This window comes from Zootoca vivipara, chromosome 4 (genome assembly GCF_963506605.1).
Source record: "Zootoca vivipara chromosome 4, rZooViv1.1, whole genome shotgun sequence".
Lineage (NCBI taxonomy): Eukaryota > Metazoa > Chordata > Lepidosauria > Squamata > Lacertidae > Zootoca > Zootoca vivipara.
The window spans coordinates 56,537,953-56,565,305 of record NC_083279.1 but is presented as its reverse complement, the minus strand read 5'-3'; the positions used below and the strand labels follow the sequence as shown (position 1 = coordinate 56,565,305).

At 39.7% G+C, this 27,353-nt stretch overlaps 1 protein-coding gene across 2 annotated transcripts in view; it reads left to right on the top strand.

Annotated features, from left to right (window-relative positions):
- The window catches only part of LOC118084639 (uncharacterized), a 218,166-nt gene that overhangs the window by 25,720 nt on the left and 165,093 nt on the right, over positions 1–27,353 (top strand). For both annotated transcript variants that reach the window (XM_060273638.1, XM_060273634.1), the window contains exon 2: positions 3,402–3,693. The gene's annotated coding sequence lies outside the window, so the exon portion shown is untranslated. The remainder of the gene's footprint in view (positions 1–3,401; positions 3,694–27,353) is intronic.

The following is a 27,353-nucleotide window of genomic DNA, read 5'->3' as shown; positions in this document are numbered from 1 at the left end:
CCAAGGTTGAGGAAGCCTGGGCTACATGATTCTATTTAGGGCTAAATATATAAAATATATTGATATATTTAGCTGGTGGCGCTGGAACACGGGTGGCACTGTGGTCTAAACCACTGAGCCTAGGGCTTGCCAATCAGAAGGTCAGCGGTTCGAATCCCTGCGACGGGGTGAGCTCCTGTTGCTCAGTCCCTGCTCCTGCCAACCTAGCAGTTTGAAAGCACGTCAAATTGCAAGTAGATAAATAGGTACCGCTACAGTAGGAAGGTAAACAGCAATTCCGTGTGATGCTCTGGTTTTCCAGAAGCGGCTTTGTCATGCTGGCCACGTGACCTTGAAGCTGTACGCTGGCTCCCGCAACCAATAACGTGAGATGAGTGCCGCAATCCCAGAGTCGGTTACGGCTGGACCTAATGGTCAGGGTTCCCTTTACCTTTACCTATATCAAGCTGCTTTCCCAGGAAGTTGTCTGCACATGCATTTCTATCCATGTTGTATGTCAGGCCGATTTTTAAATGAATAAAAATTAGTTCACCGCTTAGTTAACTTTTCCTCCAGATTTCATTATTTATTTCATATTTATTTTCATATTTGATTGTAATTGGTTTAAAGTAAGACTATTAATAGAGCAGTGATCAGTAATTAGTTGGCAGTAATGCTATGGTAAGAATATAAAAATGGAAAGATTAAAACAAAGTGGGTGACCTTCAGATAGACCCCTTTAAAACCTTATACTATTTGTCACTGGCTGCCTTGGAACATGTCTCATTCGCAAACTATACAAAAACCAGATATGTACAAAAGCCAGAAACAATATTTATATGAACTGAATTGTGCATCTTAAATTACAGATAAAATGTACTTCAGATTATTCATTTAACACCTGCATTTGCAGAAAGAGGAAATGTGGATTCTTAGTAGCAATGCAGGAAACTGTCAATTTTGATTTCTCTTAGTTTCCTATTTTTCCAGACTTGGGTTAAGTTTGTCACATTTCTACAACCATTTGTGATTTTTTAAAAGAGGTTTTCAAGGGAATTCATCCGTTTTATATTGTGTATATCTCCTAATGTGCATATTTTTGTAATTTCCATTATAATGCATTTTCACTAATGTGTTTTTATGCACACTTTGAACACTTTCCCCAGATATATGCATTTTGTACACACTTTTTGTTGAAGAACTGCACCACAAAAATTGAAGACGTGCACATTTTGAAGGATAGTTGTGTTTCTGTTTGCATATTATTTCGGGGAGTGCGAATTTTGAACTTTCGCTTGAAAATGAGTACCAAACTGATCCCCCCCCCCAAAAAATGCTTAGTTGAGTTTATGACAATCCATGCTATGGAATGAATTCATGTATGTATGTATGTATGTATGAATGAATAAATAAATCTTAACTGCAATATACAATTCCCTGTACAAACCAGAACTAAAAATGGTTAATTTAACCAAGGGTGGGGTGGAATGGGATATGGAGAAATGTTCCTCTGTTGTAAGCATTTTATGCATCTCTAATAAAATGCCATCTAACAATCCAGATTTGTATGCGTGTGTAACTTATAACAATGAACATGTGGACCAAATGGGTCTAAGCAGTATTCTTTTCCTCCTGCTATCAGACAAAGGTAATTAATAATATAAATGCAGCTTATGCCTATATTCAGAGGCTCGTAAACCATAGAAATCTTGAGGTTTGAATAAAAGCCAGACAGCTTCCTCTTGTTGTTGCCATATGCTACATCATTTACCTTCTTGGTGGGTGTGTGTGTGTGTGTGTGTGTGTGTGTGTGTGTGTGTGTGTGTGTACAAGCAATCTGTATTCCGAAGAATTGTGCTCTTTCTTTTCATTCTGCTCTGTCGGTGGTCATCACAGCTATTCTCTTCATGAATATGTAAATCCCATGCATAGAACCACAAAAATTAGCATGACAGCTCTTCGCCCCCACCCCCCACCCCACCCGCCCAGAACGTGACCAATTATATTGAACTAATACATGAAAAGTGATGATTTAATCTTTTGGCCAGATGAATAGTTTCTGGGACGGCTACAAGGGAGTCTATTAATTATCAAACCGTTGGATACATACATATATAGCCACCCTATGCATCTAACAATAATCACACTTCTGTGGGTCTGTGATGGTCCAGATGCAGATATATTTCCCAGGGTCTAGTTAGGGGTAATACTTTGGCTTTGCCCTATCTATCTCCGAATTTGCCGACTTGAAGCATATTTGTCTTTTTAGTTTCTCAGCAGAAGACTACAATGAAAAATGGGGAAGGGGAGGTTAAATAAATAAATAAATAAAGGGAGGGAGGGGGGAGGTTTGAAAGCAGATCCTGCATTTCCCCCATGTGTTCTCAATTCATTTAGTTAAAGGATGGAAGCTTAGAAAGAGGATGGAGCACGGATGGGTGGTGTGAGTGGGGGTGAGAATCATAAGCAATTGATGCATTTTATTATTTAAATCACCAGCCATGTTCATGCACATTTATATTGGGTGACGTCAATGCAACCTTTTTTTTTTTTTGGAACGGTGGTACTGCAGCTCATACACAGTAATTAGGCTGATGTAATTATAGTTAAAACAAAGGAGGATGGCTGATGGCTTTAAAAAAAAATTGAAATATTAAAGGCGGACACATATTCCAGCACACAGTAAATGAACCTGAACTGCTGTCAGGGGCTAGGAGGACAGTGTGGCCAGTTGCACCTATTGTGTCACTGCTGTAGAAAGGAGCTTACTGATTGGCCACTGTCTGCAGCACATAATACTGACTGGTTATAAAAGACATGTCTGGGGGGGAAAGCCTGTAGGTACTCCATTGTCTGGCAAAGTTGATATCACTGCATTTCCTCCCCCTTCTCCTTCCCAGAGAGTCAGACAGCTGAACTGTAAAAGCTGTACAGATTTTTTCCCCTCCTTTCTCTTACAATACCGATTTTTCCCCCTGTTTCGTTTGGTATCATGGCCCCGCTTCAGTTTGCATACTTAAACAGAATACTAATTAAGATCCCTTGTCTTAAATAGAAAAATTACACGGATGCAAATAGGGTGGAAAAAACCAGCGCTTTAGCTCTTTTTTTCTTTTTAAAAAAATATCAAAAGGGTTGGGTCTGTGCCAAGAAATCGGTCACAGTCCTTAGAGCGAAATGAAGAATTTTGTAATCAAGGTAAACAAAGAAGCGTCTTGCTTGCTTTTTCTTCCTGCCTTTATTTCTCAGAGAGCCAACGTTACTCTCATTTGCTATAGGTCACCTCCTGTATTTTAGAAAGTTTCGGAGCGACATAATTTCAAACTATACAAACCAGCTGCAATCGGGGGTTATTAATCCTTCTTAGGATGCAATTTGGTGAAAGAACTGCTTTTTTTTTTAATGTCTTTTCTGTATTATAGACGGATCTAACAACGTAGTCTGGGCTCCGTGCCAAAGGCTGGTATTTCACAGCAGCGACCGCCTTACAGATGAGCTGTGGGAAGCAAGAGGGAGAATCTCTTAGGGTGCCACTACTATGGAGACACAGCTGGGCTGAACATGATTTGCTTCATACGACAACAAGAGAGGCAGAAAAGTGTCTGGTTCAAGCGCTGCCCAAGCAGGCAGTAACCAGAAGAGCTAGCAGCCAATCCGGCCAAGCTGCACTGTTCGAAACCAGCTCCACATCTCAGCCAATCAGTGACATCATTGGTGAGAAACTCATTTACATCATGCAGTAATGAACTTTATTTAATGTATCCTTTTTCTCCCCCCCCCTTCCCTGAGATTAGGTCGCTCAATTAATTATTCTGCCAGCATAATTTGAATCACTATGCAAAATGGTGGCTGCATTTTCCCAGATGCTGTGAGGTGTGTGTGTGTGTGTGTGTGCTTTAACTCTCTGTTGTCTCAGGAGGTGTTGATAACCATGGGCACTATTTCACTTGTGTTCGGTTTTTTTTGGCCTTATGTAGCTTTTAAAACAGCTTTACTTCTCTAATAGTAGGGATATGTTGCTTTATATTGTGTGCATCAAAATCCTTTCCTCCATTACAACCTTCTTCCAAGACTTGGGAAGGTAACATAGGGTAAAGAGGTTGCTGCAGCATAAGATCGCTCTGCACTTAAGCATTTCTCTGAATGTTTCCAGACTTATTATGCTGCAAAATCTCTTCACATTCTGTTCTCTTTTCTTGCAAGTGTATGTCACATCTGAACCACGTTCGTGCTGCATTTAATTTTCTGCCACTTTTCTGCCTAGATGTGATTTTATTAACGAAAAGGATTGAGGTCATTTCTGAACAAATTTCATTCCCACTCCTCTCACCCCCTGCACAAAGCACCTGATTAGCATCCCTTTTGCCAGAATAACTGAATACAAGAGTCTGTGTGAAAAGAAGTTAAGATGAGAGCTGGCTTGAGGCTATTTTGAGCAAAGCAATATATAGACTCCGTCACTGGTTATAGTTTTTTTGTGTTTAACACTTGCATATTAATCCCCCAAATAATAGCTCTTTCCCTGGATGAGACTTTTTCTGCAAGCAAACAATAGTGCTAAATACCTCCCTTCTTTCTCCTCCCTTCCTTTTTATGCATTGTTTCATGAACAGTGCTTCTTTATAAAAGGAAAACGATTGGCAAGCCAATAATGTGTCAAACATGTGGGTTTAGTTCTTTGTGGGTAAAGTAATTTGTTGTGCAAGTGACTTAAAAACAGCCCAGAATACTGTGGAACGCAGAGATTTCAGACCACATAATCGAATGAAACAAGTTTTGTTCTACAGTATCCTAATGGCTGGAACAGGATCAGATAGGAGACGAATTTAATATTGTCTTATTGAATTATAGCTCGTGGGCTTCAAGTACTCAGTAAGAAGCACAGCTTTATTTCAAAATAAAAATACTGCAGGAACTCGTCTTTGATGTATTTTTTTTTATAAAAAATCACAAATAGGCATGATTAGTTTATTACGTTCATCTGTGTAATCATCAGTATAGTCACTTTGAAAAGAATACAGAGGATTTAAATGTTAAAATGATGCTTCTTTCAATGTATGATGGATTCCATCATGCCATCATCAGTATTCCGTGTGTGCTTGTCCTTATTCAGCCACTAGCTCCCCTGCTGCAGATCCTGTAATTTGAATCATGCGTAATAATATATTATCCTACTGGGGGCCTTCTTTCAGTAGGAGAGTAGTTTTATACATTCAGCTATGAGAGAACTCTTGGCACTATGCCAGCTCTGAGCCATTATTCACACAGGCAATCAAGATAGACTTCCTTAAGGAATAACATCTGCACAACTGCATGTGCCAGAAATCTGCAAGCTCCTCCATGTTATAAATTAGGCTTTCTTGGAACCTTGAATACTTGCAAATATGAAAAGGATAAGGAATTCGTCAAGAGTGGATTGGGTGTGCCACGTGATGAAAGCCAGGAAACAGAATGGATAATGGTGGTGGAGGGATTGAAAATAAAAACCGAGGGTTGCTCTTAACATTTCATCCTTAAGCTGTGCGCATGCCAAATATTTATATATTTTAAAGTGAAAAGTGTTTTCTGCTGACAGAGAGATTTTCCAGATAGTATGACTGTAGAGTGTTGTCCGTTGGGATCTTGGGGGTAAATTTCAGAAGTTTGTAAGCGCCAATGGCTAACTCGGGGTATTCAGTGTGATACCCAGCACAATGAAGTAGGAAGGAAAACCAAAGAACAAAAGACAGAATATATTAGAAAACTCAACTTAAAGAAGACAAATTGCATTTAACTGGGATCCTTAACTATTAAGGAAATGTAGATTTCTGTTACAATCCATCAGAAGCATATTTCATCACCAAAAAAAGAGGATGAGGATTGGCATAATTTATCATTTATTTATTTAAAATATTTATAGTTCCTTTCCAGTCAAAAAAGAATTTCAAGGCTGATTAAAGTAAAAAAATTCCTTCAGTAGCACCTTAAAGACCAACTAAGTTTTTATTTTGGTATGAGCTTTCGTGTGCATGCACACTTTGTGAGATACGAAGTGTGTGGTATCTGACGAAGTGTGCATGCACACGAAAGCTCATACCAAAATAAAAACTTAGTTGGTCTTTAAGGTGCTACTGAAGGAATTTTTTTATTTTACTTCGACCCAGACCAACACGGCTACCTACCTGTAACCAGAAGGCTGATTAAAATCACAATACATGATATGTATCAAAATCCAACAAAGCTAAAAGACCAGTAAAATATTAAAATATCGCAATAAACTCAGTGATTACCAGTTCACCCAGAGGAGTGGGAAAATAAGTAGGTACAGTCAACTTGTGACTTTTGCTGTGGTTGGGCACTGGGGATTGTACCTAAGGCTAAAATTGCATGCAGCCAGAATAACCCCAGGTTGCAGCTTGACACGGCTATCCCTCTCTTTCTGGAGCCAGCATGCCAAGTGGGTGTTGCCCCCCCTCCCCAATGCCAAAGCAGAGAGCTCTTAAGCTATCCACCTTGCTTACTGGGTTCTGGGAGCTCTCACATCAGCTCTGGGAGGGTCCTGGGAGGAAGACTCTCTATGTGCAAGTGGCTCTTCATTTAACCTGCAGGATTTCAACCAGCTGACCTTCAACTGTGCATAGTTAAATGTGCATAAGACATGGTCATACTGCACTGCAATGTTCTCTGTGTAGAACTGTCTTTGAAGAGAAAGTGTGGAAGCTTCAACCTATCCAAACTTCTACCAGAAGGCTTGTAGGAACTTGGTGGGTTGATCATATCGTAACAATTTTCCATTAGTTACATTGATTATCCATTTGTTTCCAGGCTCCGTTTCGAAGTGCTGTTGTTAAACTTTTGAAGTGCTGAATGGTTTGGATGGAGGGCTACCTATACCCACAAGAACCTCTCTAGGCCCTGAGTTCTGCCTCAGGAATCCTGAATTTGGGCCACCCACTAAAGTTGATCAGGTTGACTGCTGCCAGGGACAGGGAGTTTTTATTGGTGCCCACACACTTGTGAGGCAGTGGTGGAACTTCATGCTCTGGCACCGGGGGGTGGAGAGCAGGTGGGGGCGGGGCTGGCGCGTGTCCTGGGGGGGCATGCCACCTGCAGGGGAATGGTGGCCAGCGTGGGCGGGGGGCAGCCGCGATGGCACCCCACCAGGATCGTGCTGCCGGGGGTGGGACGCTCCCCCCCGCCCTCCACATCCTCCGCCAGTGTTGTGAGGTTCCTGCTCCTGAGAAATCTGTTTGGCCCTTTCTCACACAGGTTTTAAGTAGCCCTAAAGATTAAATATTTCTCTGTTCCACCAAGGTTTTTCTGGTTTTTCATTTTTTGCTTGCCTCTGGTATATGATTTCATCTGAGGCTATTTTATTATATTATAAATTTTGTCAGTTCATTTGTTTCTCTTGTAAGCTGCCTTGTGAAGGTGTGCCCTGTGCAGCGGGGCGAAATATATTAAACAATCAAACAATGCATTTGGCAATATGCATTTTTATTGATTCAGGCAGTATAAAGAGAGGTGGCATCTCTAAAATATTGTGTGTGTCATTTTCCCTTGGGACAAGTCGTGAACTTTCATCCACTCTGTTCATTGATGTGAGACTCATGTGGTTAGAGCCCAAACTCAATAGTTGCAATCTGAAGATAAACTCAATACTCTCATCACACCACCTGCTGGTAAGTTACTGTTAGCGGAGGAACTTGAAAACATGTTTATAATTGTATCCTTTTAATACTATATTACTAATATATACTTAAACGAGTATTGCAGAGTTTAGTGACACTCCCTGTAAGTGTGCAATATATTGCAGTTTCTGACTTATACAGTAAAGTAATTTTATGCAAGTCAGTTTTAAAATAATTTAAAGCACTTTCATAACAATTTGTACACTATTGAACGTTATTTTGACTAGTTTGAAATGTTCTGTTTAACTGATAAATATCCTGATGACAGTGTGTTAGGCTGTACATTTAACATTTATATTGACAATGGCATCTAAGTCCGTGTTAATGTTAGAAATAAAATTTCATGACTTTGGCAATCTGTTGCTGTTTAGCAAAAGAATTTATTTCCATATGTAGAGTCACATGGCCTATCAATCAGTTCTATGCTTCCCCATGAAACACTCTCTTTATATTTGTGATGCTGTCAGTTATTATCAGACTGTTGTTCTGGAATAAAATCTTATTTATGAGTAATATTAAAAGTGGATCTCATTTTAAAATCAGGACAATCTGTTGTGAACAGATTAGTAACGCAATCTACATCCAGTTTGCATAGTCTGATGTGCAAAATGAAATTTAATAGCCAAACATAATTTATATACATTGATACCATTAGGGCTAGATTATGGGACCTAGGTATTCTTCTTCTTCTTTGGTGATCGCTTGTAGCCAGGTAAGATTGTCTTCCATGAACATGGTTTTAACAGTGAGTCTGTAAGTGACTGTGGAGGCCAGTTCTGGATCCACACATCCTTCCACAGTGGAGACATAGGTTTCCAGGTGGGAGTTGTTCCTGGTGAGGGTTTGCCAAGTATGCCTTCCTCTTAACATATTTCTCCCTTTCGTCCCGAGTTCAAACATCTTCAAAGCCCATGACACCTTTGGTAAAAGCTATTATCCAATTGGAGCAATTGCAGGCCAGAGTTTCCCAGTTGTCGGTGTTTATACTACATTTTTAAATATTTGATTTGAGAGAGTCTTTAAACCTTTTTTGTTGACTACCAGCATCACACTTTCCATTTTTAAGTTCAGAATAGTTGCTTTGGAAGACGATAATCAGGCATCCAAACAACATGACCAGTCTAACAAAGTTGATGTTGAAGAATCATTGCTTCGACACTGGTGATCTTTGCTTCTTCCAGTACACTGGAAGATGTGTAAAAATTTTCAGAGACACCGTTGATGGAATTGTTCGAGGAGTTGGAGATGGCGTTTATAAGTGGTCCATGTTTCACAAGTGTATAGTAAGGTTGGTAGTACAATAGCTTTGTAAACAAGCATTTTGGTTTCCCTGCAAATGTCCCAGTCCTCAAATACAGTGGTACCTCGGTTTATGAACACAATTGGTTCCGGAAGTCTGTTCATAAACTGAAGCGTTCATAAACTGAAGTGAACTTTCCCATTGAAAGTAATGGAAAGTGGATTAATCTGTTCCAGACGGTCCGCAGAGTACTTAAACTGAAGCGTTCATAAACTGAAGCGAACTTTCCCATTGAAAGTAATGGAAAGTGGATTAATCCGTTCCAGACGGGTCCGCGGAGTACTCAACCTGAAGTGTACTTAACCCGAAGCATGGGTGTAATTGGTTCTGGAAGTCTGTTCATAAACTGTAGCATTCATAAACTGAAGCGAACTTTCCCATTGAAAGTAATGGAAAGTGAATTAATCCCTTCCAGATGGATCTGCGGCGTTCATAAACCGAAAATTCGTAAACTGAGGTGTTCATAAACCGAGGTTCCACTGTACTCTGCACTTCAATCAGGATAAATCTGCATTCACAAAGCTCAGGTGATGCTGGATTTCGATATCAATATCAGCCCATGTGGAAAGATAACTGTCCAGGTAGGATAAATTAACACCTTCCAATGTTGCACCATTGGGTTGGATTTGTGGCACCGCAGAGGGGTTGTTTTGTGCTTGTTGGTGCAGCACTTTGGTTTTTGGGATGTTGAGCAATAGGCCAAGCTTTTTGTAAGCTTCAACAAAATGTAGGATCTTAGCAATGAAAATAATGAATACACTTGGAGTGATAACATTTATAAATGAATATCATGTATATACATTGGTACCAGGGGACCCAGGTGGCGCTGTGGTTAAACCACTGAGCCTAGGGCTTGCTGATCAGAAGGTCAGCGGTTCGAATCCCTGTGACGAGGTGAGCTCCCGTTGCTTGGTCCCAGCTCCTGCCAACCTAGCAGTTTGAAAGCACGTCAAAATGCAAGTAGATAAATAGGAACCGCTACAGCAGGAAGGTAAACGGCGTTTCCATGTGCTGCTCTGGTTCACCAGAAACGGCTTTGTCATGCTGGCCACATGACCTGGAAGCTATACGCCGGCTCCCACGGCCAATAATGCGAGATGAGCGCCCCAACCCCAGAGTCGGTCACGACTGGACCTAATGGTCAGGGGTCCCTTTACCTTTACCTTTACATTGGTACCACTAGGGCTGGATTATGGTACCTAAGTATACAGTCTGGAAGGCTCCCACACAACTCCAGAGAGGCTGCTGCAACAACAGCAGCAGCAGCAGCAGCAGCAGCAGCAGCAGCAGCAGCAGCATAGAAAGCTATGGTGTGGTGGCAACACCTGTCCATGCTGCCCGCCACTGCCATTTTTCTTTACATCTGCCCCAAAGCTACAAGAGTGGATGTGAGCTGAGCTTGCCAGATGTCCCCTTGGTGGTTATGGATCCAGTGAGGGCACTAGACCATCAAGAGCTAGAATTGCTAAGGAGTTAACTTTTCACCACAAAAGCATAGTGACAGAAGGAGTAGGGTGCAGTTGATGGGATTCTGTGTAAAAAAAATCCAGGCAGTGTGGCGTAATGGTTAGAGTGTTGGACTAGGACCTGGGAGCGCAGGGTTTCCAGTACCCACAGAGCCATGAAGCTCACTGAGTGACCTTGCGCCAGTCACCATCACTTAGCCTACCTCACAGGGTTGTTGTGAGAATGAAATAGGGAGAAGAACCATCTACACCACTTTGATATACTTGGGAAATAAAGGTGGTATAATAATAATATGTAAGGAAAAGGTAAAGGACCCCTGGATGGTTAAGTCCAATCAAAGGCAACTATGGGGTGCAGCGCTCATCTCGCTTTTCCGGCGTTTGTCCACAGACAGCTTTCTGGGGCCTGGGGCCAGCATGACCAAACTGCTACTGGCGCACAGAGGACCGTCCAGGTCCTGCACAAAGCCTCATGTCACCCTGTTGCTCTATTTCTGTGCTTTTCTGTGTCATATAGCTCAGCTTTGTGCCTAGATATTTCTGTTTCTTTAGGTCTGTGAAATTTGCAACAAGTGAGACTGTCCAAAATGTTGTTTGCAGAGTTCTGAATTTATTTATTTTAAGCACGATAGCAGATACCAGAGGATTTTTTTTTTAAAAAAAATGAATTAAGTTTCTTAAAAATCCTGCATTGGTATGCTTTAAAAAACCCCAACAAAATAAAACCAGAACTTCTCAAGCAGCATTCTAGGTAGCCTCCCATTCTAAGACCTATTGAGAGACCTGTAAAGGCTTATGGGAGGACACAGACAACCATAGGAAAGAAAGGCTGGTGCGAAGCTGCAAAGTTTTAAAATTGAAAGCAAGAATATGTACCTCTCAGCCACTTCTTAATTCTTTGAAAGTAAGGAAGACACGTACATTCATCCAATATGAAAGGAAAATGAATTCATTTTACTTCCCCTGCAATCAATTCCTGGAACTATTTGTCTCCAATTTTGCAGACTTAATCCACTCTAGAGAGGCTCCTATGCCTGTAAATGTCTTCCATTTTGGCCAAAAGGGGGAAGAGATTACAGCTGTTTTTAGGTTCCCCATTACAGTAACTGGGAGACCACAGACCTTTGTTTTATAGAGTTGCTTGTAACCCAAAACACAGATAAAAACCAGAGACCACAGAGCAGCACAGTTGTTTTTTAATGCACAGAGAACAGATATAAAATGAATCTTGGGACCCATGCACACCCCTACATTTGCTTTATAAGCTGGAGTCCTCCTTGTTATAGCAGGCACAAAAGAGGTGAATAATGATGACCATAGGGAGAGCAGGTGGGAGAGAAGTGTAGTCTTGCTGGTACATCACAGGAGTTAAAGATACAGATAGCTTATGGCCTAGCAGCAGCAACCCTACATCAGGAGAGCCTAGGGCTTGCCAATCAGAAGGTCGGCGGTTCGAATCTTCCACAGTCTGTATTTTTGCTAGGAGTTCCACAGAGATTTGGCTTTGAGTTTTAATTTGAGTCCCTGTCTTAATTATTTCAGGGTTTAGTTGTTTTAAAATGAAGCGGGATATAGAGAAGTTTAAATAAACAAACAGCTTTTGCATGAACATTACACAATATTTCTAGGCCTGAATCTAGTTAGTTTTTCATCAGTCTGTCTGTACATCTTGTTTCTTCTGTGAAATATCACACTGTTTGTATTATTATTATTATTATTATTATTATTATTATTATTATTATTGAATTGTAGGGTTGGAAGGGACCATGAAGGTCATCTAGTCCAACCCCTGCAATGCAGAAATCTTTGTGCCCAGTGTGGGGCTCAAACCCACAACTATGAGATAAATAGTCTCATGCTGTACTGACTGAGCTATCTATTGCTATTGAACAATTTTTAAGGCCACCCTTCATCTCAGAAGAATTACGGAGCAGTTTCCAAATCATATAAAATTAAAAAATGTACAAAACAATATACAAAAACACAACCATAAAATACAACTAAAATTATAAAACAGTTATAAAACTAGTAAACGTTTTACCAGTTTTAATTTTTTTTTTAAAAAATATCCCTATTAACTTGCTTAAATTCCAGCATGTATATATAGCCTGGCAAAGAGCTGTTATTCTGAAATACTTTCATGATAACATCATGTTGCCTTGTGACTAAAAGATAGTATCCCTTCAGAAATAATTCTGTAACTTTTTCTGTAGGGCAAGGTGACAGGTGCAGCCATCCAGGGCGTAATTCTTGGTGGGAATGGTTGGCATTGTAGAGGCTGAGGAAGAAAAGTTGTTTGTGCTTTTGACTGAGTGTGAGGCAAAATGGTCATGCTATTTACTGCTTGGCAGGGATTAGACACTGCCTGCTTTCTGTCTTAAAAGTTCATACGAAGGTCAGAACAAAAATGCAGTGTGCTAGAATTGTAGAATTGCAATTGACATTTTTATTTTTTCTCAAAAAGATGAAGGGTGGGGCAGTGGAGACGTCAAAGGTAGTTAAGCAAGCCCAAGGCATAACAATGGCCAGTTGCAATCCTGTTTCTTCATTTTGTTAGTTTTCTCTCTTTGCATATATCATTGTGAGGAAGCTAATATCTTTTCTGCTGTGAACAGCCAGAATGCTGAAGGTGCACTAGTTTTATTTCTGAGATGTTTTGCAAAGGCGTAGCTGACAGCTTCCAATAAATTAATAATTATAAGTGTAGCAGCCATGCTGGCGTTCATTATAGTTGAGCTGGCAAAGCAATCCTCTCCTTTTATCTGTCACAAAGTGGGTTTCTTAAATTATATGTGATTTTCTTTTATGCCTGTGGAAGCATTCTGACCTGCTGCTTACCTGTGGGCATGCAAATACGCACACCCGCACACGCACAAACACACACTGAATGTGGTTTTATATCTTTCTTGCTGGTCAAGCATACTGCTGTCTCTTTCCTAATCAAAAGGCAAGTGGAGGCAACACTTCTTGGCACTCTAGAATAGTATGCTGATTATTTTACAGTCTCCCTCTTAAAAGGCTAAGCCTGATGAAAGGAATAAAGTCCCAGGTCATGCATTACATTAACTTTCCATTTTAAAGTGGCTTATATGCCATATTAATGAATTATTGCTGGAGGTCACAGCCATCAGTGTATATGAGGAATGGTTTTTTAAAAAATGTACAAATCCAATTTGTTTGTAGGTTATATGTTAAATCACCCATGTAAAGCATTTAGTTGTTTGACTACATAACAGTTCATAATAAGACTCCATATAGATACTGTACAGTATATATGAGAGTTACAAAGTAAATGGGAATGAAAACATTAAAGATGATGTCCAGTTGTGGTGTTCCACTTGCGTGATAGGCCTTTGCATGTGAAACACCCCCCTCCACATGCCCCTTAATCTATGCTGCAGGGTGGGAGACCCTTGGAGCGGAATTGTGTTGAGGGGCTACAGGAGGAGGAGAGAGAGCCAATATGGCTACTTTTGCAATTACGTGTTGCCTGAAACTTGGCAAAATAGACTACCTATTATATAATGAGTTCATTTTCATAGAACAAGTTAATAATTTATTCTTACTTACTCATGATAACAGCTGTGTCACCATTTTTTTAAAAAAAAATGTTGGAAGCCTTAGGGAATATGGGCTTTTTAAAAGTATTATAATCAGTGGGCCTGAGTCTTGTATATTCACCTTAATACAGTGGTACCTCAGGTTACAAACACTTCAGGTTACAAACACTTCAGGTTACAGACTCCGCTAACCCAGAAATAGTACCTTGGGTTAACTTTGCTTCAGGATGAGAACAGAAATCGTGCTCTGGTGGTGCGGTGGCAGCAGCTGGAGGCCCCATTAGCTAAAGTGGTGCCTCAGGTTAAGAACAGTTAATTAACTTAATTCGTTCTGGAGGTCCGTTCTTAACCAGAGGTACCACTGTATTGAATAACCATACCATTGTTGGAATATGGGTGGTGGTATATAAGAGTAAAGATGCCATTACTTCAAGACAGCCCCCCCCCCCTTTTTTGTCATCAGTTTAATCAAGAGAATGAGAGACACGAGAAATGCAGTGGATAAGGAAGGTTTGGGGCCTGAAAGAAGATCTATATTCATGAATGTCCAAATCTTTCCCTGTGCTTGTTCTACATCACTGGAAAAGAGGGTGAGTGGAAATTGTGCAGTGGTTTTTGTTTTTCAAATGACAACACCCTAAGCCTTCATCCAGGAGTTGAGTAATGTCACGGCACCTTTTTCTCATTCCTCCACCATCATTCCATATTATTGGGAGAAGGAAGTATGTATGGTGCGATACCATTCAGCGTATGGTAGCTAGAACAATTTTGTCAGGGCAAATGTGTTTTTTATATACTTAACAATATTTATACTCTGCTTGATTATAAGAAGACCTCTAAGCTGTTTAAACTTTATATACTAATAGTAACCCCTTGAACTTGGCCCAGGGCTGGGATCTTCCCGAGTCACTTCTCAAAGTCTTGGCCTGAAGCTTATACAGTGGAACCTTGGTTGTCGAACGTAATCCGTTCTGGAAGACCATTTGACTTCCGAAACGTTCGACAACCAAGGCGCAATTGCTGGTTGGCAAATTCCTTTTAAAAAATGGAGAAACGGGCCTCGGAAGCCATTCAACTTCTGAGGCGCGTTCAAAAACGGAAGCATTCACTTCCGGGTTTTCAGTGTTCGGGTTCTGAATTATTTGGCTTCCGAAGCATTCGACAACTGAGGTTCCACTGTATAGTATTAGGCATGATGATATAGCCTTCAGACTCTTACGCATTAGAACAATCTGGTTTCTAACCAGGCCATATATTACCTGTTGTGGGGAAATGACCATTTTCGTATGGGAATGAAGCATTTTGGAGACATTGTGTAAGGTAGCTTGCAGAAGGAGCATTACAGAATCTTCATCACTGCAGTCCCCGTGCCCCTTTCCCCCTGATAAGCCTCTCTTCAGAGCCTTCTGGAAAGGCCTGGGATGCGGGTGAGGGCACCCAGTGGTGTATGGCAAGATAGGGAATTGCCCTTCAGTAAGCAGTCTTGCCATTGCACAGGATTAGATACAACTCTAGGTTTTTAGTAACCATTGTTGGAACCTGAAGTAGTCACAGACATCTAAACGGTAGAAATACACAGTATTCTAAGTACAGAATTTCAAGGAAGATTAAATGCTTCCATTTTATTTCCCCAGCCCTTTAAGAACTCGTACTCCTGAAACTTTAAGTAATAGCATGTGTCTATATTTAAACACTAACTTACTTTCTGGGGAGTTGGGCGCCTACAGGTTGACATAAGCATTTGCTATACAAGCAAGCAATGCCATTGTTGTGTGTAGCAAAGGGGCTTGTCTTGTAGTTTCAGAATAACTTTCACTCATAAGGAACAAGACAGGCTTTCTGCTGGAATGGTCTGAAAAAAGCAGGCATTGTCATCTTGCATTGACAACCCTTCACAGAACTTGCCATAACCACAAAAGCAGCTTTCTGGGTAGTGAAAACAAATTGTGTTCTGCGCAGTGAAGAGAACAACTGAAGGTCAGAAGGCAAATTCAGCTTCATGTGACAAGTGTTGTTGATATGTTCGTTGCTCAAGATGCAAGCAAGTGCTTTTCACATTGGATGGGTGCTGAAGCAAAAGGAGGTGATTGCCAGCAGAAATGCATTCATGAAATATTGTGCCAAGTCTTTTACTTCGCATGACATTTATGCCTGTGCCTTTTGAAATCACAAAATGTTACTTATTGAAGGATAAAAACACAGAAAAACAATTGAGGTGGAGTGACTTTCATGAACTTGACAATGAACAGCAAATTGTAAAGGAGTATAGTCAGAATTTCGCATCCTGAAATTCTCTAGGATTTTCTCCAGCTGGAAATGGAAAATACTAAAAACATTATGAAAAAGTTGCAGTTGGATTTGAAAGCATTGCAGTCAAATCTGCTTCTGCTTCGTGTATACTCCTAATTTCATCTAATGCTATTGTCTTCTGTACTTTAATGTACAGATCAATCATCAGGAGCTGGGAAGCATGTATCCTCACAATGCAACATTTATTAATATGTATCATTAATGGGCTCCTTCTAGAGAGATTATAATATATAGAACAGAGGTCACCAGTCTTTGGGGGCCTGTGGGCACATTTGTAAACCAGACAAAATGCTGTGGGCACCACACACAAACAGCCTTGCAGCCAAGCACACACCACAACCTATTTTATTGGCCACAAACCCTTCAGATTAGCCCCTCTGCTTGGATTAGGAGAAACTGCTGCAAGCTTCTGTTCTTTTGAGCCTTGCCATGCAGCAACATATGAGCGTCATAAAAATCCTGTTAACACTATCAGTGCCTGCATGGCTCCTGAATTGAACCATAAATCAGTGCCAGAAAAGTTTTGTTTCAGGGGCCAGTCTACAAATGACCATATGAACCTTCTTCATTCCCACATGCTAGGACTTCTATAGCCTCAGAACTACTGCCTCAAAAGCTGGAATGCTGCAGATTTCTTCGAGTAACATCAGATACAGTAGAAGCCATTGTAGTAGGTAGAGAAAATTGGAGATGTTTCAAAAACGGAAAAACTTTCCGACAGTAAGAGCTGTTTGACAATGGAACAATCTCCCTTGGGAGGTTGTGGACTCCTTCCCTGGAGATTTTTTAAGCAGAGGCTGGATGGCCATCTGTCATGGATGCCTTAGCTGAGATTCCTGCATTGCAGGAATTATGATTCTTGCAGATGATTCTTGGGTCTCTTCCAACTCTATGATTCTATGATTTTATGAATATGTAGGTCCAATCTTCTTCTTCTTCTTCTTCTTCTTCTTCTTCTTCTTCTTCTTCTTCTTCTTCTTCTTCCTCTTCCTCTTCCTCTTCCTCTTCCTCTTCCTCTTCTTCCTCTTATTATTAAAAATCTGGTTCCTTATCATGCTTAGGTTGTTGGGGAAGGATTTATTTATTGTGTGATTGCTTGTAGTGATCCAGTTGACTATCTAATATTTTATAATTTTTATATGTAACCCACTTTATTGGAGTGTATTGTGTAAGTTTTATTGTGTAGGTTTCCTTGAGAGAACTGGTGTAAAGCAATGAGTAAGTAAAATAGCCAGGTGTTGTGGCCACTGTTATGTGGCTTATCGTCATGATGTGCCAAAATAATGGAGCCCTGATTTATTGAAAGCTACTAGGAAAGGATAATTGCATATGTTTTTGTATGATCATTGATGGGCTTCCATAATGCATCTTATACACTGTTGCCATTGAAGAGCAGCCTATCTTTTATTAGATGATGAGTCATCCTGTTTTGTATCTATGACATTGCCTTCCTCCTTGCTTCTGAACACAATTTCATATGCTGGTCACTATTACTTATATGACCAGTACGACCTTGGGCTAGTGTAGTGAGAGGAGCCATTGCTCCCAAATCAACTACTGTAACTTGTTGTGAAATAATGTTGTGAAATTATGATTTTGATGTTATGAAATAAAATCAAGTTAAAGCATGGGGCCCTCTAGAACAGGGCACCACTTATAAATCCCCCTTCCCTCAGAGAGGCTCTAACTTATCAGTTTTGCTTGCTTGCTTGCTTATTTAAGCAGACTTTTCTGCTGATTCTAAGGTTGATTTTTAAGCAACTTAGACTGTATTTTTCAAAAGAGAAAAGTGAATCATTAAATTTTGGACGTGTTAGATTTGAAGTTGAGTTTGGAAAGAGGTGGGGTGGAAAGTTTGGAACTGCATTTGAATTTATTATGGAGAAACTTCTTCCACCAGGCGCACTCTCACACACTGTATTCATTGGTTACTTTCTACAAATTTCTTTGTCCAGAATTTTTTTTCATGCCCGAAGGCAGACATGTCTTTTCATTTAGTAGAAGAGCCTCATGCCTGTGGAATCCATTTAAACCGTAACTGAGTGCCTGAAAGCTTTTATTGCTAACAGTGGCTATTTAGAAACTTGATGGACTGGTAATCAGAGCTGGACAGGTACACTTCCACTTGCACTCAAGGCAAGTTGAGATTCTCTGGTGCTTCCTTGTGTTTCAGTATGCAGCTTAGCTGTTTTCAGATTCTGCCAGTTCTTTTCAGCGCTCTTTAGTTTCTTTTAAAAGACACTTTAATTGAATCCCCTTTTTCATAGTTGGCTTAGTTCTCCTTAGTACATTTTCCCCCTTTTTCTTACTTATTAGAGATTTAAATATTTGGAACAGGCAATGCTGCCATTCTCACTGCAGTGCCATTATGAATTGCGACTGTAGTGGAAAGAATATTGAAAGAGCTTGTTGTTCAGATTTGAGGGTGATGTAAACAACTTCTATTTGAGTTTGGGTAATGAAGCACATAGTGGCTTTGATAGACTTTTCCAACCCTGCTTTAATTAACTCATCTTTTGCAGCATCTGGCCCTGTCTAAGATATGATTACCTGAACTAAAAAGATTGGTCTTAATGCAGCAAGGTTATTTTTTCTGTCTTAAGAAATGAAACAAAAAAGTGATGGGTGGGGCAAGGCAATATTTAAACTTATATACAATGACCAAAAAGTATATGAAGCATTTTTATCATACCCATGTCAATATTCAAAACCTAAAGAAATTCCAACTCTATAATTTTCAGGGTTTTTTTGGCATGAATATTATTTTCTTAACAAAATAAAACAATTCCTTCCAGCAGCACCTTAGAGACCAACTAAGTTTGTCATTGGTATGAGCTTTCGTGTGCATGCACACTTCTTCAGATACAATGAAACAGTGCATCACTATATATAAGCACCTGGTGACTTCTGTTTCAGTGTATCTGAAGAAGTGTGTAGGCACATGAAAGCTCATACCAATGACAAACTTAGTTGGTCTCTAAGGTGCTGCTGGAAGGAATTGTTTTATTTTGTTTTGACTACGTCAGACCAACACAGCTACCTACCTATAACTAGAATTATTTTCTTAGAAAGTGTTGGCATTTATATAGCAATTCAGGGATTTGAAATATGCCACAATATCTATAATTAGAATTGGAGGGCATTGTTGACAGTACAAGCATAAGCATGTTCTTTACTCCGTTTGCAAGACAAACAGTTTGGCAACTTTGTTTAGCAAAATATAAAGATACAAAGTAAATAGTTAAATTTATAACTGAGTGTCGGTTCAGAATACAGTACAGTGGTACCTTGGTTTGGAACCATAATCTGTTCCAGAGGTCCCCCAAAAATGTAATCCCCCCCAAAATTCCAGAGGTCCCCCAAAAATGTAATCCCCCCCCCAAATGGGTTGTAATTCCAAAAAGGGTTGCAAACCGGGACACACACTTCTGAGTTTGACGTGTTTATAATCTAAAATGTGTGCAAACCAAGATGTATGCAAACCAAGGTACCACTGTACTACTTTTTTTGACTGGATTTAGCACAAGGTTTCTGTTTTTTGCTATGAGTTTTTAAAGATACGACTTTTGAGAACTCTGAAATATACAAAGCAAAACCTTGTCTGGGGTAAGGGCTGGAACTGACACTAAACAAATCAGTTATATTGATGATTGCTTTAGTATCTTACATGGGATTTGATACTGGGCTGATATCTTATAATTACAGATAGCTGATGGGATTCTAACATTTATAGGTGTGCAGTGCACTCAGGCAAAATGAACATTTCTGAACTCACCCATTAAACTTAGAGCTTGATGTTTGAAACAAGTTTCAGGAGCCAAGAGCCAGCCCATCCATTAAGCTGGGTGAAGCAGTTTCCTCAGGCGGTGGAAGCCCCAAGGCAGTGTCCTTGTGAGTACCGCACTGACTATGCTTCTGGTTGAGAAGCATCATTGTGCTCATTTTCTGCAAGATCTTGCTGAATCTCACAAGATTTCATAGACCACAAGAGATTTTGCCAGAAATTGGTGACGATGCTAGTGCTGCTTCTCTGCCAGAAAAGTGGACGCAATGTTGGCACCAAAGAGGTGGGTTTTGCAGTGGCAGTGGAGGCACCAGCGGTGAGCAGAATGGGGCGGCACTTTCCATTTCAGGCAGCAAAATGGGACATGCCACCCCTCCATGACTCCATGGAGTGGTGAACATTGTTTTTAAAAGTTTGTGGTATGGAATGAAACAGCTGATTAAAGAGAAGAGTCAAACATTTTATTTAGCTAATACAAGCATGTTGTGGGCCTAAGCATCATCATAATTCTAATTAGACGCATCACCATATATTTTTGGAAAGTTGTTTACTTGTTTATTATGCATTAGGACATCATCTGAGATACTGTAACCAAATTTTTGCATGATAGTTCAAGGAACAGGTTTTCTGTTAGGAAGTCTTTCTGCAAAGAAACAGAAAAAGTTGCTTGTAGCTTTAAATAAGTTTTCTTTAATAGTTAGGAGTGACACTCTAGCCTGATTGGTTACAGCTTGGGATGGAAATAAAAAAGAGGAAGTTGTAGGTTGCACTTCCCTGCACGAGGGGAAATGGATACCGTGGTGGAAAAATGGATATAAATAGTTTTGTATATACAGTGGTACCTCTAGTTACGAACTTAATTTGTTCCGGAGATCCGTTCTTAACCTGAAACTGTTCTTAACTAGAAGTGTGCTTTCACTACTGGGGCCTCTTGCTCCCACTGTGCCACCGACACACGATTTCTCTTCTCATCCTGGAGCAAAGTTCTCAACTCGAGGTAACTCTTCCAGGTTAGCGGAGTTTGTAACTGAAGCGTTTGTAACCTGAGGCGTTTGTAACTCGAGGTACCACTGTAGTCGCAATTAAAATGCTTGTGAACCAGCCAAGAAATAACGTAACTCTTGACTAAGTATTTTGCACAAGTCTCATAGTCTCTTGTCGTCTGCCACCAGGAGGAACCTCTGCTACAAGCTGTTTGAAGCGGTCTAACGGAGAAGCCACCATGCCAGCAGCAAACACAGTAGAAGTGTATGGGCGGCAACCTCCAATATTTTCATCTGTATTTGGATATCATTGGCCATTGTTTTGAATCAAAATGGTAGACTAAACCTTTCAAAACTCCACTGAATTGAACCAAAATTGCATGTTGGTTCCTGAACAGGTTTTTGTTTTTGTTTGGGTAGGATTAGATGCCTTTTAAAGATGAACCTTTTAAAGCTGCACTGATTTTAACCACTGATTTCAAAACTGCATAGCTTTTTTTGGTTTCTTAGAATTCCCAAGCAACTCCAGGAATGAGGCTGCTGGTCATCTATATATCAAATTTCCAGAGCTTCAGTTACAGTATATTTGTGGTCCTTTCAGCAGATCTGTAAAATAGGATAGTGTTATTATATCCATGTTGTGGATCAGAGTCTCAGATAGAGAGAATATTATTTTGCGCCATATTTTTATGATCCATAATGAAGAGTGAACTTTTCTTAATACAGCATTCATTTTTAAAAAACAGCAACAACATTTTTTATCTCTTTCTTGTTTGTGAGAAGCTCTGTGAATTGTAGCATGTTTGTGTTTCTTTCTTAGGTCTTCAGGTTATTTTTAATTAATGTGTAAAGACTTCAATTATCTTAAGTAGTTATACATATATATGCACATGCAGAAGGCTGACAGGAGGCTTTGGAGCAACTGTGCACAACCTTGTGAATTTTAGGCTGAGAATGTCTCTCGGGAGTCCTGCTTTCTATCATTTAAAAAGCTTTTATAATCACTTAGTCCAAAACAGTGATGTAGGGCAGAGTTTGAATCCTTGGCATATTCCTTATAATGCTGCATTAGCTTAATCCTTCATTTTCTTGTCAATTAAAGACTTATCTTTATTCACAGATTTGCTTATCTCATATTCTTAGTGTATTTTAATGCTTGTAGTTAAAATCCCTTTGTTTATGGCAATAAGGCACTATTCAGTTTGTGAACTTTATAAAACCAACCTCTGCCAATTCCACTGTTTGAGAAGAGCTGTAAAGAAGTGTTCCCACAGTAATTACTTATTCCAGAGATGTTCACAAAAGAATGAAGTAAGGGGAAAGTGTATAAAACAATTGTACGCTAGCTGAGGCAACCTTTGCGCAGCACCTTCTCAGCATTTATTTCGAAGAAGAAATCCTTGGAAAATGGTTCACAGAAATCTGTGCAGTTCCATTTTGTGACTTTACAGATACTGGTAATTAATGAATGTATTCACATTTAAATCATAGCCTATCCCCCAGGTTTGTGAATACTTTAGATTAATATGGGCCCTAGATGCCCATCGTTACCTGCTGTGAATAGCATAGGTCATGATGACTAGTGCCATTCATTTCATATACCCTCTTGGGCAATTGAAAAAGGAGCAGAGTGGTGAGAGGAAGGAAGGGGAAACGTAAGAAAGTAAACATTTGATAAAATCCAGGGTAGTTGTCACTATATTATATATCTAAATTTTTGCAGTCTTTAACTATGGTGATTTTTAGCAAGACTGAAAGCTTGGGATAGAAAACTGGGGTGTACATGTTTGTGTGTGAGAGAGAAAGAGAACATTTTTTAAATAATCTGTATTTACACTGCAATGGCATCCTCAGCTGCTTTGAATTATTCATTGATCAAAATATTTCATGGTAGCTAGAATAGAATTTTCTTCCATTCAAGCTACTGGCATAGGCTAAAATGCTGTGCTACTGCAGTTCTTGGTACCCAACGTTGCAAAAACATGGCAACATGAGATGCCACCATTTACTGGTATGATAAAATCTAAGGCTGGGCCTTTTGGAAGTACATAAGAACTGTATTGCTGGATCAGACCCACGGTCCACCTGGTCTAATGATATTAATTTCAGACTGCCACAATGTGTTTGTTTCAGACAAAGCAGCTTCTATTTTATTTAAAGTTTGGTCATTTGTTTGAATACTGTTAGTTTGTGTGATTGTTATCTTCTTGCACACTTGGTAGGTTTGGGCTTAGCAGGATTTGCCTGTCTAGATTTTGTTTGGAGTATGGAACTGAAACTGCCCTTGTGGCCTTGGTCAATAATCTCACCCAAGAGATTAAGAGCTTCATCAATCCCTATTACATGACTCTGTGGTTTTGATACCATGATAGATCCCTGTCATGGCTATGGACTGAAAGGTGGGCCTCTGGTGCCATTTGGGAATAATTCTATTTATTTCAAGCATTAGATTGTCAAAGGATCCTTACGGTATACTACACCAATTTTCCATCTTGTTTATTTTCCTCTGTGAGGGTACTGGGGGAATGTTTGTGAATATTTCGAATGAGGTATCATTAATATGATGACTGATAATGAGCTAAATTTATCCTTTCATCTAGTTCAGATCCTGTAGTCTCAGTGTTTCCTTAGTGCTCACTGCCCAGCTATCACAAGGAACTAGAATGGAGTAAGCTAGTCTATGTAAAACTGAAGTACGGTAATATCTGAAAGTATTGTTATAAGGGTAGCATAATGGTTGAGCTCCTCTTTTCAATCAGGTTTGCAGACTGCCTCTAGTGTAGACATAAACACAGAATCATAGAGTTGGAAAGGGCCCCTGAGGATCATCTAGTCCGATCCTCTCCAATGCAGGAATATGCAGCTTTCTTTTTCAAGGATTGAACCTGCAACCTTGGCATTATCAGCACCATGCTATAACCAAGTGTGCTATCCATGAAACATGGGAACAGATGTCTTCATGGGGTCAGTGACACAAGAAGTGTCTGTACGCTGGCATGTAGCTGGCAGCTAAAATTATTGTTACTATTATAGATTTATTTACACCCCACCATTTTCCTTGAAGGAATTCAAGGCAGCTTACAGATAAAAACAGGAATTGCTAAAAACATAGAAAATTAAATCATTAAAAAACAATTAAACATTGATCAAATTAAAGCTGTGTGTGTGTGTGTGTGTGTGTGTGTGTGTGAGAGAGAGAGAGAGAGAGAGAGAGAGAGAGAGAGAGAGAGAGAGAGAGAGAACACACCAGTAATTACAATAAAAGCAGCACAGCACCAGTCCTGTGACTAAAAAGTAATCAATTCCCCAAAGCCTGTTGGAACAAGAAAGTCTTCACCTGCCGATAGAAGGACAGCAAGGAGGGAGCCAGTCTAGCTGCTCCAGGGAGGGAGTTCCAAAGTCTGGGACCAGCCTCCAAGAAGAAAACAATATATGGTATACCTATTCTCTATCTTTATGCTGTGAAAATAGTATTGTGAATATTTCCTGAACAGCCAACTTTTATAGTCCTTTGGTTTCCCTATAGATAATTAAACACAGCACAGCGTATACTTTGCAGCCAATAGCATTGCTTTTAAAAACCAGCCCCTGTAATTGTAAAGCACATTAGAAGGCATTTTGTAATACTTTTTTTTACAGCATCCCCTTTCAAAGCAGTATCACATATTAAACAGTATGACTCCTTGTGGTGTGTCAAAATATTTTGATAATAGAATGATCACATGATTACAGTCTTCAGTGCTATCTTCCCAAGCTACTGATTTTTGCGTGCCAAGATGTATCTTGAGGTCGCTTTTGCTTAGCTGTCACTAAGTTTACAAATATTGCCAATTGTGTGAGTGTCCAGAGTATTGCATTGCTGTGAGAAGAGAATATATTTTTCATTAGACTTGTGATCAACCATTTCTGTCATAATGAAATATGGAGACTCACTCTGTGTTGCAAAAGATCTCAGTGACATTTTTAATCAGCAGGAAATCACAGAAACAATGTGTAACTGCTGCTTCCAGCTCTCTTGCTTGCAAGCCTATGAACCGCACGTTTACTTTCCTGCTTGAACCTCTGCTTCCTGACCTCCATTATTGGAAAGTGACATTTTCCTTCCAGAAACGTTGCTGAATTGGAATTCTACGTAATCTGCAGAGATAAATGGAAGTGCTTAATGTAATTTCAAAAATTAGTCCTCTTTTCACTTGGTAAGAGGAAAAAATGAACCCTGGTTTCTCACAAATTTCTATTATGATTTCCATTCTAATCAACTTTTGGAAAAAAATTATCAGGTCACATCTCAAATCTTGACCATTAAGAACCTTGGATCCAGTTTTGAAAACAAAAAGCTGAGCATCCGGCCAGATGAATGCATTAAAATATCCCCTTTATTTACTATTGGACTTGTCCCAGACAAACCCATTTGTGTTCTGTCATAGCCTTCCAGAAAATATGACATATAGAGTACATGCTATCTAATGATCAAAATCAAGATCACCTGGGATATCTGTTCTCAGATGTCCTGATTAGTACTGTTGTTTCCAACATTTAAAACACTGGCAGAGGTGCCTAAATTTTATCAGCACTGAGGGACTTTTTAAAAGCTTTTCTCCATGCCATTTTCTCTATCTAAATATTCTCTCCAAAGCTAATATGGGGAATGGAGGAATCTGGTTACTTGTTTCAGATTCCTGTTTCTATTTGATTTCTCCAATAGGCTCTGTAGTGTTGGGGAAGTGGTTTAGATTGGCAGTATGATGTGGAACAGAAAGGTTAAACCAGAGGTGGCCTAACCGATGCCCCCCAAGATGTTTCTGGCTACTATCATCCATGATTACTTGGATCTGGCTGCTGCTGATGGAAAGCGGAGTCTAACAACATCTGGAGGGCCATACACTGCTCCACAGCAACATTGCTGTAGTCAACATGGGAGCTATCACATCATCACTGGCTTCTGGATCTGAAGTACCGTACTCAGGGTTGGAATGTGTGATTGTGTTTGAGTACGCACACATCATAATGCATATAGAACTCATTTTTAGACTTTCTAATGAACACACAAAGGTTTAACCTTTCTTCTGGAGCCACACCTTCAGACTGAAGGTCTGAAAAGGTTTTTTTAAAATAAAAAAAATCTTTGTTCACGTTAGCACACTAATGACTCCTACATTTTACATAGGTCTTTTCAATTGTATTTTATGCTTAGTCTGCAGAGAGAAACAGAAGCTATTCTTCTGCTGAAAGACCAGTTTTGCCATTAGCTCTCCCTCAACTATCACCTAGTGGCAGCCACTCCATCAGGCTATCTGAACTGCTTCCATTCCAGTGGGTTGTTATAAAAACAGTAACTTGGTTTTCTGAGATTGCTTTATTTCTCCTTCCCCCTCCATTTTTCCTTGCATGCCACGCCTTTTAGACTGAAAGCCTGGAGTCAGGGACTGTCTTACTACTCTGGGATCATTTTCAGGTAAAGGCTAAAAATGCCTTAAGTAAGCAAATAAATAAATATGTAAACATGACCAGAAGAAACATGACCTTTGTTACATGATGAGGAAGCAAACACTATGTATTGAAGTTGCCTAGTGGAAAAGCCTGTCAAAATAGACACACAGCCTTCATTTAACTGTTTCTTTAACCTCACATTCCTCAGATTCAGTTTTAGCGTACATTTCATACTAAATATATAAATGTGCAGTATAGGTGTTATATAGCTTGGAAACCATTTGCACAGTTATATTTCCACATTGTCAATTATAGGGTAACCAATAGCTGTCAATTATTCTAGTTGGTAAAATTATAAAGTGAAATGTACGATTCACAAATTATATCCTGTAAGTAAAAAGGCAGTCCTTTGGGAGGATGTTTTAATATCTTAAATATTTGGCATGTTAATATAATGGCATCACTGATCAGACAGACTGATTTTATGAAGATATCTCTGCCAACTGAAATCTGACATAGCTATACTGTATTCATCAGACTTCCAGAAGCCCATGGGCTCTGCCTATTTGTGAAGTAAGGGACTGTGTCACTGTGCTATAAGAAAACAATTTTACTTTGTTAGATACTGCAGAAAATAATTTTACAGATTCAGTTTGCTTTCTTATAGCACAGTGATGCTGGAGGGAATTTTACGTTTAGAAATGGAAGTGTTGGCGAATGGAGAAATAAGATGAGCCCATGCAATTAAACACATTGTTTTAATACATAGCCACAAGGGGGCAGAATAGACAAACTCAGGCTTCTTTTAATATTTCAAAGCTGAGGTATTTGCATTTCTGAACAGACAGACAGCTACATTCATACTTGGATC